Source organism: Bufo bufo, chromosome 5 (assembly GCF_905171765.1).
Source record: "Bufo bufo chromosome 5, aBufBuf1.1, whole genome shotgun sequence".
Lineage (NCBI taxonomy): Eukaryota > Metazoa > Chordata > Amphibia > Anura > Bufonidae > Bufo > Bufo bufo.
The window spans coordinates 32,649,022-32,664,811 of record NC_053393.1 but is presented as its reverse complement, the minus strand read 5'-3'; positions in this window follow the sequence as shown (position 1 = coordinate 32,664,811).

Here is a 15,790-nt window from a genome sequence, read left to right as displayed (position 1 = left end):
GGTTTAATATTTTAGTATTTTTACGCTCGGCAATATCCCTGCTCGATCTATAATATGAAGCTTTACACTGAAGTGGCATTTATTTAAAATTGCTTCCCTTTTCACCTTGTGTCCTGATTTATTTATTTCCATAGCTTGTATTCTTATTTTATGCATGCCTCGGGGCTTGCTTTACTCTTCCGCCGTTTGATAATGATAGAAAATGCCATTCTATCTTTACCCGGCACAATTCTAGGTTTTCGTTTCTGTTAATCGCTCTTGCAGGGAAATAATTCATATTCTTCTTTTTCAAGGGTTTCGCTACGAATGTAATATGAGCTTTGAAGAGGTTGTCCAAGATAAGAAGAAACATGGCTGCTGTCCTCTAAAAACAGCGATGAGATGGGTCTGGTAGTGCAGCTCAGCTCTATTGAAAGCAATACCACATCCAACCTGTGGACAGGAGTGGCACTGTTTTTTGAACGAATAGGGTGAGCATGACGCAAATTACATAATAAAACATCCATTATTAGAAATAAATAAAACATTATGGCATATGAGCAAAACAAATCCCCAAAAATTTCAGTTGCATAATTTGGAAGCATTAAGGCGCCTTTCACACGAGCAAGTATTCCGCGCGGGTGCAATGCATGACGTGAACGCATTGCGCCCGCATGGAATCCGGACGCATTCATTTCAATGGGGCTGTGTACATGAGCGTTGGTTTTCACGCATCAATTGTGCTTTGCCTGAAAATCGCAGCATTTTCTATATTCTGCGATTTTCACGCAACTCTGGCCCCTTAGAAGTTAATGGAGCTGCGTGAAAATCGCATCGCATCCGCAAGCAAGTGCAGATGCGATGCGTTTTTCACAGATGGTTGCTAACAGATGCTGTTTGTATACATTCAGTTTTTTATCACACGCTTGCAAAAACACATTTAATCGCATTGCACCCGCACGATTATAACTGAACAACTGAACGCGATCACAGACAAAACTGAATTGCTTTGTTTGCGCATTTTTCACCAAACGCATTTGCAACGCATCCGGACCTAATCCGGACACGCTCGTCTGCAAGAGACCTAAATGTTATGGTAGATGGAATTCAAAAATGTGCTTAGGCCCTTTGAGAAGCATGATGTACATTTATATCACAGATGCGTGGCGGTATATGTTGAGGGCTCAGGAGCTCAACCAGCTTCATACACAGTGGATTCTGGCTATGTTATAAAACTGTACACACCTGTATTGGCCAGAATCGGAAATTACCTCAATACTGCCCATTTAACCCCTCAGATACTGCTGTCATGGAACGTCAATTAGTTGTCATGGTGCAGCAAGCCGAGGAGTAGAGGATGGGAGTGGTAGTGGCCCTGTGTCATGGTATCCTACCTCAGGACAATGCTCCCTGTGGTCTGATGCAGTGAAGGCGAATGAGGCCACACTTGAAATGTAATAATGTTCTTTTACTAAGATCAATTTGAACTTGACGAGACAAACGGTTACAGCGAACAATTCTAGTGTAAATTCTCTTTCTTGCACCAGCAGAGGAAGGTATGGTGGCAGGCTGACTTGATGCTGCTTTATATTCTTAGCTGACACTTGCCTACAAATGGCTTGATGACGAGGGTGTCCTTGGCCCATTATCCCTCTACTTAAGTACGATGTCCGCAAGGGCTGAATATTGTGAGGAGTTGATGCTCTACGAGCTGCTTCCCTAATCCTCCAGCAAGAGAGAGAGAAAACACGTACCTTCAATGCCACATTCTCCTCTCAACTGACCTTGACACTCAGGTTAAAATGTCTATATTGTTTGCTTCCCCACAGTATGCACACGAGTTAATAAGATGTCCTTACTCACGGTTCTGTTGTTTAGGAATCGAGGTCTAGTGCCTGCCGTGGCATCCCATGTGGTCTTGGGCACTGCGATCTTACCTCCGAATCTCCCCACCTGTAAGTCCTTATGTGATAGACTCTGCTCGTGTGTTTAAAAGAGGCAGCTTGTGCTTTTAAGGGAACAGTGGAAATGTTCCGAAACGCGTCTGGTATTTTATCGCCCACTATGTATGGACGTCAGATGATGGATCTCTATCCATAATCAAATTTATCAACATATGGAGCGCTTCAAGACTGTCCTGATTTGAAGTTGAAAGACGGACTGCTGGCTTCCATATACCACGCGGCACTCTGACTGTGCTTCCCTTAAACGCACAAGCTGCCTCTTTTATCACATACGGACTTACAGGTGGGGCGATTCGGAGGTAAGATCGCAGTGCCCAAGACCACGTGGGACCTAAGATATGAACTACCATCATGCAAGATATTTCCTGAATATTGAATGAACTGCAGGGATATTTTGGGATCTGTTTTAATTTACTGATTAATAATTGTGTCCTTCTTATTACGACTCTTGTGGATTTACTGGCTATTTTTAGCTTTTAGATTTTAGTTTTTAAAGGATAACTGTCGTATATATTTTTTGGGAGTATTGGATTGTGGTGATTAATATCTCCTTGGTGGACCTATTTCAACTTTTCACTGTGTATTAAATTTCCCCTTAATTCCACATTTTTGTTCCCTGTACTGCCTACTTTTACCTGTGCTTAAAATAGGGTTGCTAGGCATGGTCCTTCTATCTGTTGATAGACTGAGTACGGAGAAGCACGCAGGCTCACATTACTGACAGCCAGGGACTGTAAGTAAATGATTAAAGCCAGGTCCTCCCCAGCAGCTGATAACAGTGTCTGGGCTGTGTGCACTTCTCCCTGTCCCTGCGCTTGGCAGACGCTCCCTCACTCAGCAGAGCTGGAGAATGCAGAGTTGAAGCAGCGCAGACCAGGGAAGGGAGATCTGCCGTCTGCTCAGTGTATAAATGAAAGCAACATGTGGTAAGAGGACCCCTTTGTGCTGCAGGAGATTAACCCTTTAGGGGGGAGGGCTCTGGTTACTGACACTTTTGGGGGGCTATTGTTACTGGCTAGTGAGGGCAGGAGGGATTAGCCTCAGGGTGAGGGCAGTGGCGGCCATCTTAACTGAATAGTGAAATTGCAGTTTTATGCAGGCTGGTTGCTAAGGGCTGAATCTTATTAAATATGGGGTAAGTCAGTCTAATAGTAACTGATTCTGGAATATCATGTTATTAGTAACTACATATATGAAAATTGAAATTAGGGTCTAAGTGTGACAGTTATCCTTTAAGTACGTTTTAAGTTTATATATTTTTACCAGTATGTGTTAATATGTAATCAGCTTATAAATAAATAGTCTCTCAGAATGATTCCAATAGTGGAGTGCCGATCTTTTCCAGTTTTCATTTAAATTTTACGTAGTGATAGGGTGAGTCACTGAGATCAGTGCACCCATTCCATACAGTATACAGGTGAGCCACCCTACTGTGATATACAGATACATATCATGTCATAAATTAAGATTACATCCAAATTATAAGTAACACAGTAAATAGTGCAATAATAGTAATTCCCCTACTGGCTGCACAGCATATTGGGTGATCTTGCATTCCCGGGCTTGTCTCCTCTACACTCAGTTTCACTTTGTAACATATGCAACACAGCCATCATTTTAGGAAAACCTGATTTGTTACCATGAAGCATGAGAAAATTCGGATTAGTTTCAAATCGAAATTTTATTAAAGTTTTCCGAATTCCGCTTCGAATGCTTCGCTTCGCTCAACAATACAGTAATATCAATGATAAAACTTGTAAAAAAAAAAAGACAATCTGTGTCAAATGAATGTAAAATTTCCTGAAACCTTAAGAATTCCAACATGAAACCATAAACTGCAAGCATATTAAGAAGTCTGATGAAATGGTGCCATGAAGTCATTGAATAAGTATAACAAAAATATTCAGAGGAAACTGCTAACCGTTAGGGAAATGGAAAAACACATGATTCCAGAAAATCAGAAAATGCCTCCTTATCTTCACAATTGGAAATTGGAAACATAGGGTGCTGGTCCAATGTTTAGCTGTAGTTGAAATGCATTTGCAGGGACAGGAGACTTGAGGTTATCGGCTAAGTATACCAAAAACATTTCAAGAATTATCAATAAAATTTTACATCCTTTGGAGAAAATAGTAAAAACAATGTCAAATGACTGTAAATTTCCTTTATTCTTAAGAATTCAAACTTGGAACCATAGACTGTGAGCATGTTAAGAAGACATTGCTGAAATGATGCCCTGAGGTCATTGAGTACCTGTGAAGACACCACCATCGTTGGTTACACCACCTGTCGTTTAGTTCTTAATTTATGATTAGTTCTTACTTTATGTACTGTTTTTGCCTGACCACCCTCACCAGTGGCTGTGCTCTCCCACCCAGCATTCTGGGAAGACATATACAGTGGGTATGCTGAAACGGGAGGATATATTTTGTTGCATGTTACATGTACAGAGATAGTATTTTTAATGATGTACGTTTCATTCCATGTCCCCTTCAGGTATTCCCCCACACAGTGCCGTGCACCATATCATTTGCAAAGGTTTCCATATCTATGCAAGACCTTGTGTGTATTGTTTATACACAATAGCTGTCTCACCTCAAAGTTGATTAGGTGGAACAATGCTCTGCCCTTGGTGCCTCTATTGATCCAGCCAATGCATTGTTATGGAAAAAGGGCCTGCTAATTACATCTCCTATAAAATTGCATTAGCCTACTGTCACGGCTGAGGATGGGGAAAACCCTCAGCCGTGCGGTATCAGGAGATGTAAGGTCGCTACTTGGCCAGTAACACAGAATTAGGGAGCAGGTCACCTCCTAGAGCTTCCCTAATCTGACCCTGACTCCTAGCTGCATGAGCCGCCCTTGAAGGTAGGAGGGCTCATTCTCAGGAACCTTGGATCCCTTCTGACCCTCCGTCGATCCCTGTACTAGGAGCTGGGTAGACAGCCCGTTCCTCCTGGACACGGAGTAACAGGAGTCTAAAGTGGCCAAGCAACAAGGGGAACAGAAACAGACATATGGCAATGACAGGTAAGTGAGACTAGTACCACACTACCTGCCACAGACACACAACCTGGAACCCACGTGCAAGTGCTGCTGTCAACAAACAACACAAAGGACACCGCACACACAGACATCACACGGGAACCCAGGAAACCATATTCTGCAATAAATAAAGAACACACAAACACCTACTAAACACCATACATAAACCTATGACCACAAGGGTGGCCCCCACTGGCAGATGGAATACACAGGAGGCTGCTCCAGCTAACCATGGCTGAAGTACCCCTCAGACAAGTGATATACACTGAGGCTTTATAGGCCCAAGTAGCCACAGCCACACAGACACACCAAGTGTTCACACACACAGAAGGGATGTAACCCTTCCAACACCAGGCAAGGGAAGACGGACACTTAAAGGGGAATACACACATAAACAAACACACTTCACCTGTTGCCGCGGGCAACGGCATGCTTGGCAATCATGTCCTGGGGATCAGCCATAGGGCTGAGACACTGCCACCACATGCACACAACACCACACGTTGCCACGGGCAACCAATTGAAGGAAAGTGTCACAAAACCAACCACTGGCCGTGACACCTACCTTCTGAACTTTAGGAGTCAGTCAACTTGACTCAGCTTAAGTGCTAATGTTTCAAACAGGGTGACATTATTTCTCACCAATCATCCGGGGTCCAATACACTGAAATTGTGACAATGGAACATAAAAAAGGGGCTTCCCCTGTCATCGGCAGCTATTCTATAGGACTTCAGCCTAGAGACCTGCCCAGCCTTGAGCCTTCAGGTTTGGTTGTAGAGTCCAAGTTGGGAACAGTCAGTTCACCTGGCCACATACCCCAAGTCTTTGGTGGAGTAATCGGCTCCTACACCCACATGCCTCACTATACAAAGTTAGCTCTTTACTGCTACCTCTTCTCGGTGGGTTTTTGCCCAAAGCTAAGTGCCACTGGTTGTTTTAGTAGGTTTTGGGACTATGAAAGTCATAGAGATTAAATCCTTGGTGAGCCAGAGGAGTGAATCAATGTCACATGCACTAGCCGTCACCAATTAGAGGTTCTCTAGAGCGTTGAATCCTCACCCTGTGTTGTCTGAGTAGTATTCTGCCCACAGGTAAGGAGCTCAGGTTATTGGTGGTATAAGGCCTGGTTCAGCACAGTCTTTGTAAAAGTAGCCAGGTCTGTGGACAAGAGCACCCACTTACCCTGGTGTCTACACAATAACAAATGCAGAGAATAATTAACATTTTATATCAGTTCAAAAACTGACTTTCTAAATTAAGTATGTTGCAAATGTGAAGATCACTGAATACTGATGGTAGGGCTTACTGGTTAGCATACCATAAGTCCAACCTGTGCCACTGCAGAGGGGACAAAAATGTATGCTCTACCCCCCTAAACCTGCTTCCTGCTGTTTAAGAGATTGCATGTAAGAAAATGAGCAAGTGAATTCAATGGATCAATATAACTGGTGGATTGTAGAGATACTAAACAAGCTTCTTTTTTATGAGCTGTCGGAAAGCAAGGGACTGTACGGGTCTCGCATGGAATTCTCCTGCTTTGTATGTCTTGTCCATAGTAGGACCCCTCAAGTTTCAAAGATTTAAAGCCTCCAGGAAACGGACTTTTGTTGTAGACTGCTCATCAGGATGGAGGTTAATAGGCACCAGTTTATTAATACCAAATTATGCCTAACGGAAAAAAATGCTCTTAATTTATAGGTCTAAAATAAATATTAAAAGCTGCTGGATTATTAAAACGAGCACAGAACCCCCTAAAACATAGTTGAATAATTTAAAAACTGTACATTTAATTAGGAAAATGGCAAAGTTAAAGACCAAATGTTTCATATTACTCCGAGTTGTTCCTCAATACAACCCTTCAACATGATGAAATTGACTCCATTAAATGAAATAATCAGTTATTTTAAAACTTTTTCAACTTTTTACAATGCTTTTACTTTTATTCCCTTTCATTGAACAATATAGAATATGTGCATTCACTCTCTGCTTTTCATAGGAGCGACCTTCACCACGGCAGAGAAATGGTGCTTTTGTTTGCGCTGTCTCATTAAATGCTGCATAGAGATGTAGAATGCAAAAGATTTCTATTTTCTGAGATGCAAAATAACATTTTTTGCAGTATATCTTTTAAAATAAAATGTAATTTTTTTATGTGACCATTGATCTAAGGAACTCTATTTTTTTTTATCTTAAAACATTCTTGTAGGCAGGGCCCGATTATAATCAGAGCACAGGGGACACCTTCCCCTGGGTCTCCCCTACATGGAAAAGCTAGGGACCAGGGCAGACCTCCATAACGTCTTGCAAACAGGACAAAGACAGATTACAGACCCTGAAACCAACAGAATACTTTATTACACATGTAATAAATGAACATGACAGTAAGGAAAAGCAGGTTAGGCAATAGTGGTAGTACTACCACTGAACCAAGTGCACCGGCAATGCAGGAAGCCAAACGCAGAGAACCAGTAAGCCCCGTTCTTCACAGAGCCCCTGGTTTGGGATGAACTTGGCCGAGGGATCACTGGTCGCACCTCCACTTGGCTGCTACCTGCAGAGAACCACGCTGGTGCAAGCGCCAGCAGAACAGACAACAGAGGGACCAGACAATGGATCAGACAATACAAACAGGAACCAGGACAAAAGCAGATGCCTGGACCCCATGCGGAATGGAAGCATGGCTGTCACAGGAGGACCTGCACACAGAATCCAGAGAACCGAGGATCCCACTAATGATGGCAGGACATGCACAGGACAGGAACAGAAGCAGTAAGGCACTGCAGGCAAGACATGGAACAGACTGAATCAGAAGCAGTTAGGCACTGCCAGGCAAAACATGGAACAGGCAGGATACAACATCAATGACACAGAACAGGTACAGAAGATCAGGCAAGGTATGGACAAGGACTCAACAACAACAACAACAACAACAACAACACTTTACCAAGCGACACCACAATGAAGGGTAGATCGGAAAACCCCCTGGGTCAGCAGCAAGGGTCTACACCCAGCAAGGCACAAGACAGACTGACCCCAAATCCCACAGCTCACAGACAGATGTAGCTGCATAACAGGGCACCTGAAAAGCCACACCCAGGAACATACCAGGGAATATTAACCCCACAAGAACCAGGAGTAACAAGAACCATAGAACAAACAAATGCTGCAGCCAGCACGCCCCAAACAACTAGCATACACAGGATAACACTAGCCAGTACGAGGTTACAGGCAGCCAGCCTACTCAACAACAAGGAGTGACAGAAAGACACAGTGATATAAACACAAATGCATCCATATTAAGACCATGTTCACACACAAGGCTGCAGCCAGCACGGATCACAGAACCAGCATACATGGGAACACCCGCAGCCAGTACACAAAGTGCATGCATCCAGCCTGCATGGCATGAGTGACAGGAGCCACAGAGATATGGACATGGAGAGACACAAACACAGGCAACAGTTCACACACAGCACCGAAGCCAGCACGCAGCCCCAAGCAACCAGCATACTCAGGAGTCAGCCTGCAGCCAGTACACAAGAGAGCATGCATCCAGCCTGCACGGCCACAACTGTCACAGTGAACCGCACCATGACAGGGGCCTTCTACCGACTGCTTTCCTCTCTTGAGAATTCTCAAGGAAATTGTGCTTGCTTGGTAGTGATGAACAGAATGAGCAATATTCGTTTTCACAATATTTCGCGAATTTTTGGCCTAATATTCGCGATAAATTCACTAAATTCTAGAATTCGTGATCTCCAATCATTTATTTTCTTGATTACAAAAATTGGCAATATAATATGCGCGTATTGCGCGCGCAATACAGGCGTGGCTCACTTTTGCTACATTTTTCGAGCTGCTAGAAGTTTCCTGAGACTGGAGGAATCTAATCCCTATCACAGCACAGTAATTTCCATCACACTACCTAACACCCTGCACTGGAACCTATCAGCTACACTATATCACTATCTAACCTACACTGACTATCTCCCACTAACTATCTGTATTATATATATATGAGGTAACTATCTAATGTAATTGGATAAAGAATAGGATCCATATGAAAGCACAGAGCACAGCAATGTCACTGCTCTCTCTCTCAGAACTGCTACAAAATAGCTGCTGGGGAGTTTCCTATATAGTAAGGGGTAGGCAAATTTTCCATTGGTTGCTAGGGATGTTGCTAAGCTCTGACAAAGATATTGCAGCCTTCTCATTGGCCCACAAGCAAGAAGCAGTGAGGATACTGATGAAAAAAAATCTCGAAAATTTGTGATTACGACTATATAGCACTATATTATACATCTTCGCGGATTCTCGAAGTGCCGATATTTGCGATAAAAATTTGTGATTGGAATATTCACGATCAACATTATTGCTTGGTTGTCTTCATAATTCCTTAGACTTCAGTGTAGAGGACCTCATATATGTGTCATATATGTGGGATTTGGGTATTAAAAGTCGGATGGGCCTTCCTCTTAAGAAGTGTAAGGGAATTGCTTGCTTGGTTATGTTCATAATTCCCTTAGACTTCAGAGAAGAAGTCCACATACAAGCGGCATCAGATTTGGGTCTCAAAAGTGGGTTGGGGATTTTCATGCAGTCCTGCATTGTTTAGAGCTGCCATGAGATCCTCAGGTTGTGGACCCTAGATTACAGGAATGGGTCCACAATATGATTACAGGATTAGCTAAGGTCTACATCGAGAAGAAAGTCAGAGGAAAACAGAAATTAAAATTCTAGAGATGTACATAAGAGATGAGCTGATACAGAAATTCCAGAAGACAGACAGTTAAAGTTAAATCCTTAATGCAAAACAGGAATGAAGACCGGATAAAGGATGGAGTGAAAAAAACAGGAATCAAGACAATATGTGAAATAGGGTTAAAAATAGTGTTGGTCGAGCACCAAAGTGCTCGGGTGCTCCAGTAGAATACCTTGGGATGCTCGGGTGAAGTCAATGAGAGAACCAGGCACTCCCTGCTCTGAAGAGGGGAGGGTGTCTGGTTCACAGGAAAAGGCCAGAAATTGATGGAAACACCACTGAAATGGTTCAGCATGGGGAGGATGTCTGGATGCCTCTTGGACTCCCAGGTCGCTGCTGGGAACGATGTTGTCCGAGTAGGATGCCACTTTTACAGACTGACAATAATACACACAAAACAGAAGATAAAATCGATTTTAGAGGAAAAATTGTTAGGAAACATTCTTTCCTGTAATATTTACTTGTATATAAAGTGCAAGTGCTGCCAAAAATTACAAGGAAGAGGCACTCCGATACAACCTGTATATCACATAACGGAGGGCCTCATTCACATTGTGGTACAATTGTTCAGGTAGTGGGACTCCTACACTCATAAAGCCTATGCACTAAGTGAAAGGGCTGCCAAAAATTACAAGGGACCGGCACTACAATACACCCTTTATTACACATAAAGGAGGGCATCATACACACTCTCGAAAAATTATGATTGATGGTCTGCTGGTGACCCTCAAAAACCATTGAGCAAGGGCCTGCTGATCTGACCATCTAAAACATTAGGGGCGAGGGCCTGCTGCTGAGTTGACCCTCTAAAACATTAGGGGCGAGTGCCTGCTGCTGTTCTGACCTTCTAAAACATTAGGGGAGAGGGTCTGCTGCTGAGCTGGCCCTCTAAAACATTAGGGGTGAGGGCCTGCTGCTGATCTGACCATATAAAACATTAGGGGTGAGGGTCTGCTGCTGAGCTGACCAGCTAAAACATTAGGGGCGAGTGCCTACTGCTGATCTGACCATCTAAAACATTAGGGATGAGGATCTGCTGGTGACCCTCAAAAACATTATGAACAAGGGCCTTCTGGTGATCCTCTAAAACATTATGGGCGAGGGCCTGCTGGTGACCCTCAAAAACATTAGGAGCAAGGGCCTGATGGTGACCCTCTAAAACATTAAGAACAAGGGCCTGCTGGTGACCCTCTAAAACATTATGGGCGAAGGGCCTGCTGGTGACCCTCAAAAACATTATGGGCGAGGGCCTGCTGGTGACCCTCAAAAACATTATGGGCGAGGGACTGCTGGTGACCCTCAAAAACATTATGGGCGAAGGCCTGCTGGTGACCCTCTAAAACATTAAGAACAAGGGCCTGCTGGTGACCCTCTAAAATATTATGGGTGAGGGCCTGCTGGTGATCCTCTAAAACATTATGGGTGAGGGCCTGCTGGTGACCCTCCAAAACTTTATGGGCAAAGGCCTGCTGGTGACCCTCAAAAACATTAAGAGCAAGGGCCTGCTGGTGACCTTCTAAAACATTATGGGTGAGGGCCTGCTGCTAAGCTGACCCTCTAAAACATTAGGAGCGAGGGCAGCCTAATAAGCCTGTTGATATGATGGAGGAGGACGAGAAAGAGGAGATTGAACCATATACCTTTTTTAGTGATGGAAGGGGTGCATGGGAATACAATGTATTCAATACACCATAAAATCCACATTTAAAGTGCCTTTATGTTAAGCCGCTTTCCTCTGGTGGAGTAGAGAAGTCAGGGGCAATCCAGGCCTTGTTCATTTTTATAAGACTCAACCGGTCTGCATTTTCAGTTGACAGGCGGATGCACTTATCAGTTATTATGCCCCCAGCAGCACTAAATACACGCTCTGACAAAACGCTGGTGGCGGGGCAGGCCAGCACCTCCAAGGCGTAGAGCGCCAGTTCGTGCCACATGTCCAGCTTGGACACCCAATAGTTGTAAGGCGCACAGGGAACACTGAGGACGCTGACACGGTTTGCTACGTACTCCTTCACCATCTTCCCAAATTTTTCCCACCTTGTGACACTAGGCCAAGCATCAGGTTGAGGATGCTGGCGGGGTGTCATAAAACTGTCCCAGGCCTTGGAGAGTGTTGCCCTGCCTCTTTTGGAACTGCTGTGTGTTCCTCTCGTCTCCCCTCCTCGGTTGGCCAAGGAACTACGTACTCTGCAGCCAGCGTTGTCAGCTTGAAATTTTTGGAGCAAATTTTTTACAAGGACCTTCTGGTATTGCACCATTTTGCTCTTCCTTTCCACCACAGTAATGAGCGATGAAAAGTTCTCTTTGTAGCGGGGGTTGAGAAGGGTGAACAACCAGTAATCGGTGTTGGCCAAAATGCGTACAACGCGAGGGTCACGGGAAAGGCAGCCTAACATAAAGTCAGCCATGTGTGCCAGAGTCCCAACAGACAAGACTTTGCTGTCCTCATCAGGAGGATGACTCTCAATCTCCTCATCCTCTTCCTCCTCTTCTACCCATCCATGCTGAACAGATTGAATAAAACTTCCATGGGTACTACCCTCTGTAGCGGAGGCAACCATCTCCTGCTCCTCCTCAACATCATCCAATTTGCTCTGAGAAGACGAACTGAGGGTGGTCTGGCTATCATTCTGTGTACTGTCTTCCCCCATTTCCACCTCTTCCACATGCAAAGTGTCCGCCTTAATTGTGAGCAGCGAGTGTTTGAGTAGACACAGAAGTGGGATGGTTACGCTGATAATAGTGCTATCGCTGGTCACCATCTGTGTTGATTCCTCAAAGTTGCGTAAAACCTTACAGAGGTCAGACCTCCATGCCCACTCGTCGCTTGTGAAGAGCGGAAGCTGACTGGAAAGGCGACAACCATGTTGCAGCTGGTATTCCACTATTGCCTACTGCTGCTCACAAAGCCTTGCCAACATGCGGAACATGGAGTTCCAGCGCATGCTAACGTCGCGCAACAGTTGGTGAGCTGGCAATTGCAAGCGCTGCTGCAGCGTTGCCAGACAGGTGGAAACTGTCGATGACTTGCAGAAATAGGCACACACGCGGCGCACCTTCACCAGTAGCTCAGGCGAATAGGGGTAGGTTTTGAGAATCCGCTGAACCACTAGGTTGAACACATGGGCTAGGCATGGTATGTGTGTGAGCTTGCCGAGCTTCAAAGCCGCCACCAAGTTACGGCCATTATCAGACACCGTACATGGCTACGGCATTACAGTGAATGGTAGTACTTACATGCACATTTATTGGCTGCATAGCAGCCAACAATTGTGCGATAAGGAGACTCGAGTATCACACTCGAGCACATCGTGATGCTCGAGTAAAATTAGTGTTCGGCAGAGCATGCTTGCCCAGCACTAGTTAAAAACAATATTTCACCTGAAGTTCGAAGTAGCCGCTAGAAGTCTAAATTTCCCATCTATTGTTACATCAGCAGGCCACAATGGCATAGCTCCAAAAAGGAGACAGAAATCAACCGATGGGAGACAGGGAGTCAATGATGGAATGGAGAAAGGTGGGTTTCTTCACTGGTTCCCACTGTAACCATTTCACATACATGACTATATTTATGAGTTTATGTGCTTGTTCTACATAAATACATATTTTCCTATTTTGATTTTCCTGTTTCTATCACTCTCAAATATAATACATGAATGTTTTATTGTATTAACTTGAATAATTTTAAAGTTGAGTAAATAAAAATGAAGTCTCATCTAATTACAGAAAATGCTTTAAGGAGTTATCCAGGAATCGATAATGATAACCTAAACTTAGAATGGGTCATCATTATCACATTGTCGGGGGTCCGAGTCCTGGCACTCCCACCAATCAGCTGATTTGAAGGAGACACCCAGTCGTCTTCCGGCAGCTGGGTATTGCAGCACAGACCTGTTAACTCGAATAGGGCTGAGCTGCAACTAGGCCATGTGACCGAAGTACGGTCATGTCACATGGCCCGGGAAAAGGCTATGGCGCTCAGCTGATTGGCAGGGGTCCCGAGTGTCGGACCCCCCCCGATCTGATATTGATGATCTATCCAGAGCACAAGTCATTAACCACCTGTTTTGCCGGAACTCAGCTCGGGCTGTGGGAAAAGTACTTAACTGTTTTGCCCAAGTTGAGCTTGGGCAGAAGTGGAGGGGGAGGGCTGCTTTAGATGCTATGTCCTCAATGGTAGCAGCTAAAAGCCTGCAACTGTTAGAAATAGAGTCGGGAATAATCGCGAGTAAAATCTGCTTTTACTTTCAGCTGTATTCACTGCATCCCAAATTCTAACAGTGATATCTTCCCATGTACTATTAATGCAATTTTTTTTAAAAGCTAGGCATGCCAGCTTTCAAACAATACAAAGCCCATATCTCTAGCTGATACCAAACCAGAGATATGAGCAGCTAAAGCAAATGGACCCCCCCCTTCTCCCTGTCAGTCTGAAGGAGGGGGAGCAGTTGCAGTAGGAAAGTAAAAATAGTAAAAATATATAGAAACTTGATATTACCACACAGTGAACGCCATAAAAAAATTCCACAAAATAATGTAAAATTATATTTTTTTATCTTTCTCCTAAAAAAATATATAATAAAAGTTATTTAATACACTATATATAACTCAAAATGGTTCCTAAAAAAACCTACAACTAATCCCGTAAAATAAAAATAAATATATAGAAAAAAACATTAAAAAGTTATGACTGCTAGGACACAAAGGAGGAAAATATCATTGGTCCTTAAGGCAAAAATTTATTATGTCACTAGGGGGTTAAAATTGCAATAGTGTCCCTTGAGTTATGCATCAACACGATTTACTGCAGACACACATTAAAAATCTGCAATAAAAAAGTCTTTTTTTTTTAGAGTTTTTCCAATTTTAACAGGAGGTTAATATAAATTCCCAGATTACCAATTTAAGTGAATTCTGAACAGTCTCCACTTCTATATCTCTGGTTTGGAAGAGAACACATTACAATACAGTTTGTGTCTGGGCTCAAGTTACAAACTACACATACACTGGAATGAAAAAGTCCTAGCCATATTAAGTATAAATACACTATACAGTACAGCAATGTACCCTTCTATCCTTGCTCAGATTTTGGATTGCTAAACTGTTTGCCCTTGGTGAAAATTTAAGAAAGTGGAATAACACTCATGTATTAGTAATGCAATCTCAGCTTGAAATTTTGAAACACTGTAACAATGTTGGTTGTGCACAAGACCACAGACCGGGACTTCAACTATAACATTTGACTTTTTCAAGTCTAAATGGCTTTTGGTACTTAAATACCCCCAGGATAATGGGTCAGTGGCAAAAACAAGATATATGAATATATCGATACTGGCAGAAAACAAGACTCTGAAATAAATTCACTGGTGGCTGACAGGAACTGAATGTTGGGGGTCACGGAAAGAGAAGATGGTCCAGCGATGAAGTGGATGGCAGGTGTATGGCATACTGGTAGATAGCAGATGAATGAAAAAATTGGATCAATACTGAACTGACCCTATCTGTATTCAATAGCAGTAAAGGAGGATCGGCACTCGCTGTTAGTAATAATATTACTCTTTTTATTGCCACATATTAGATATATATCGCAATAAAATTAATAAAAAGAGTAATATTATTACTAATAGCGAGTGCCGATTCTCCTTTACTGCTATCTTTACGGGACGCCAGCCCTAGGATACAAGCACCGCCACTCTTAACTTACCATTGTGCCGATCGATATACAGTCAGGTCCATAAATATTGGCACATTGACACAATTCTAGCATTTTTGGCTCTATACACCACCACAATGGATTTTAAATGAAACGAACAAGATGAAGTCTTCTCTTGATTGTTGACTTTGACACACATACACCTACCTCCTGGAGAGTGTTCTTGACCTGGCCAACTGTTGTGAAGGGTGTTTTTTCACCAGGGAAAGAATTCTTCGGTCATCCACCACAGTTGTTTTCCATGGTCTTCCGGGTCTTTTGGTGTTGCTGAGCTCACCAGTGCATTCCTTATTATTAAGAATGTTCCAAACAGTTGTTTTGGC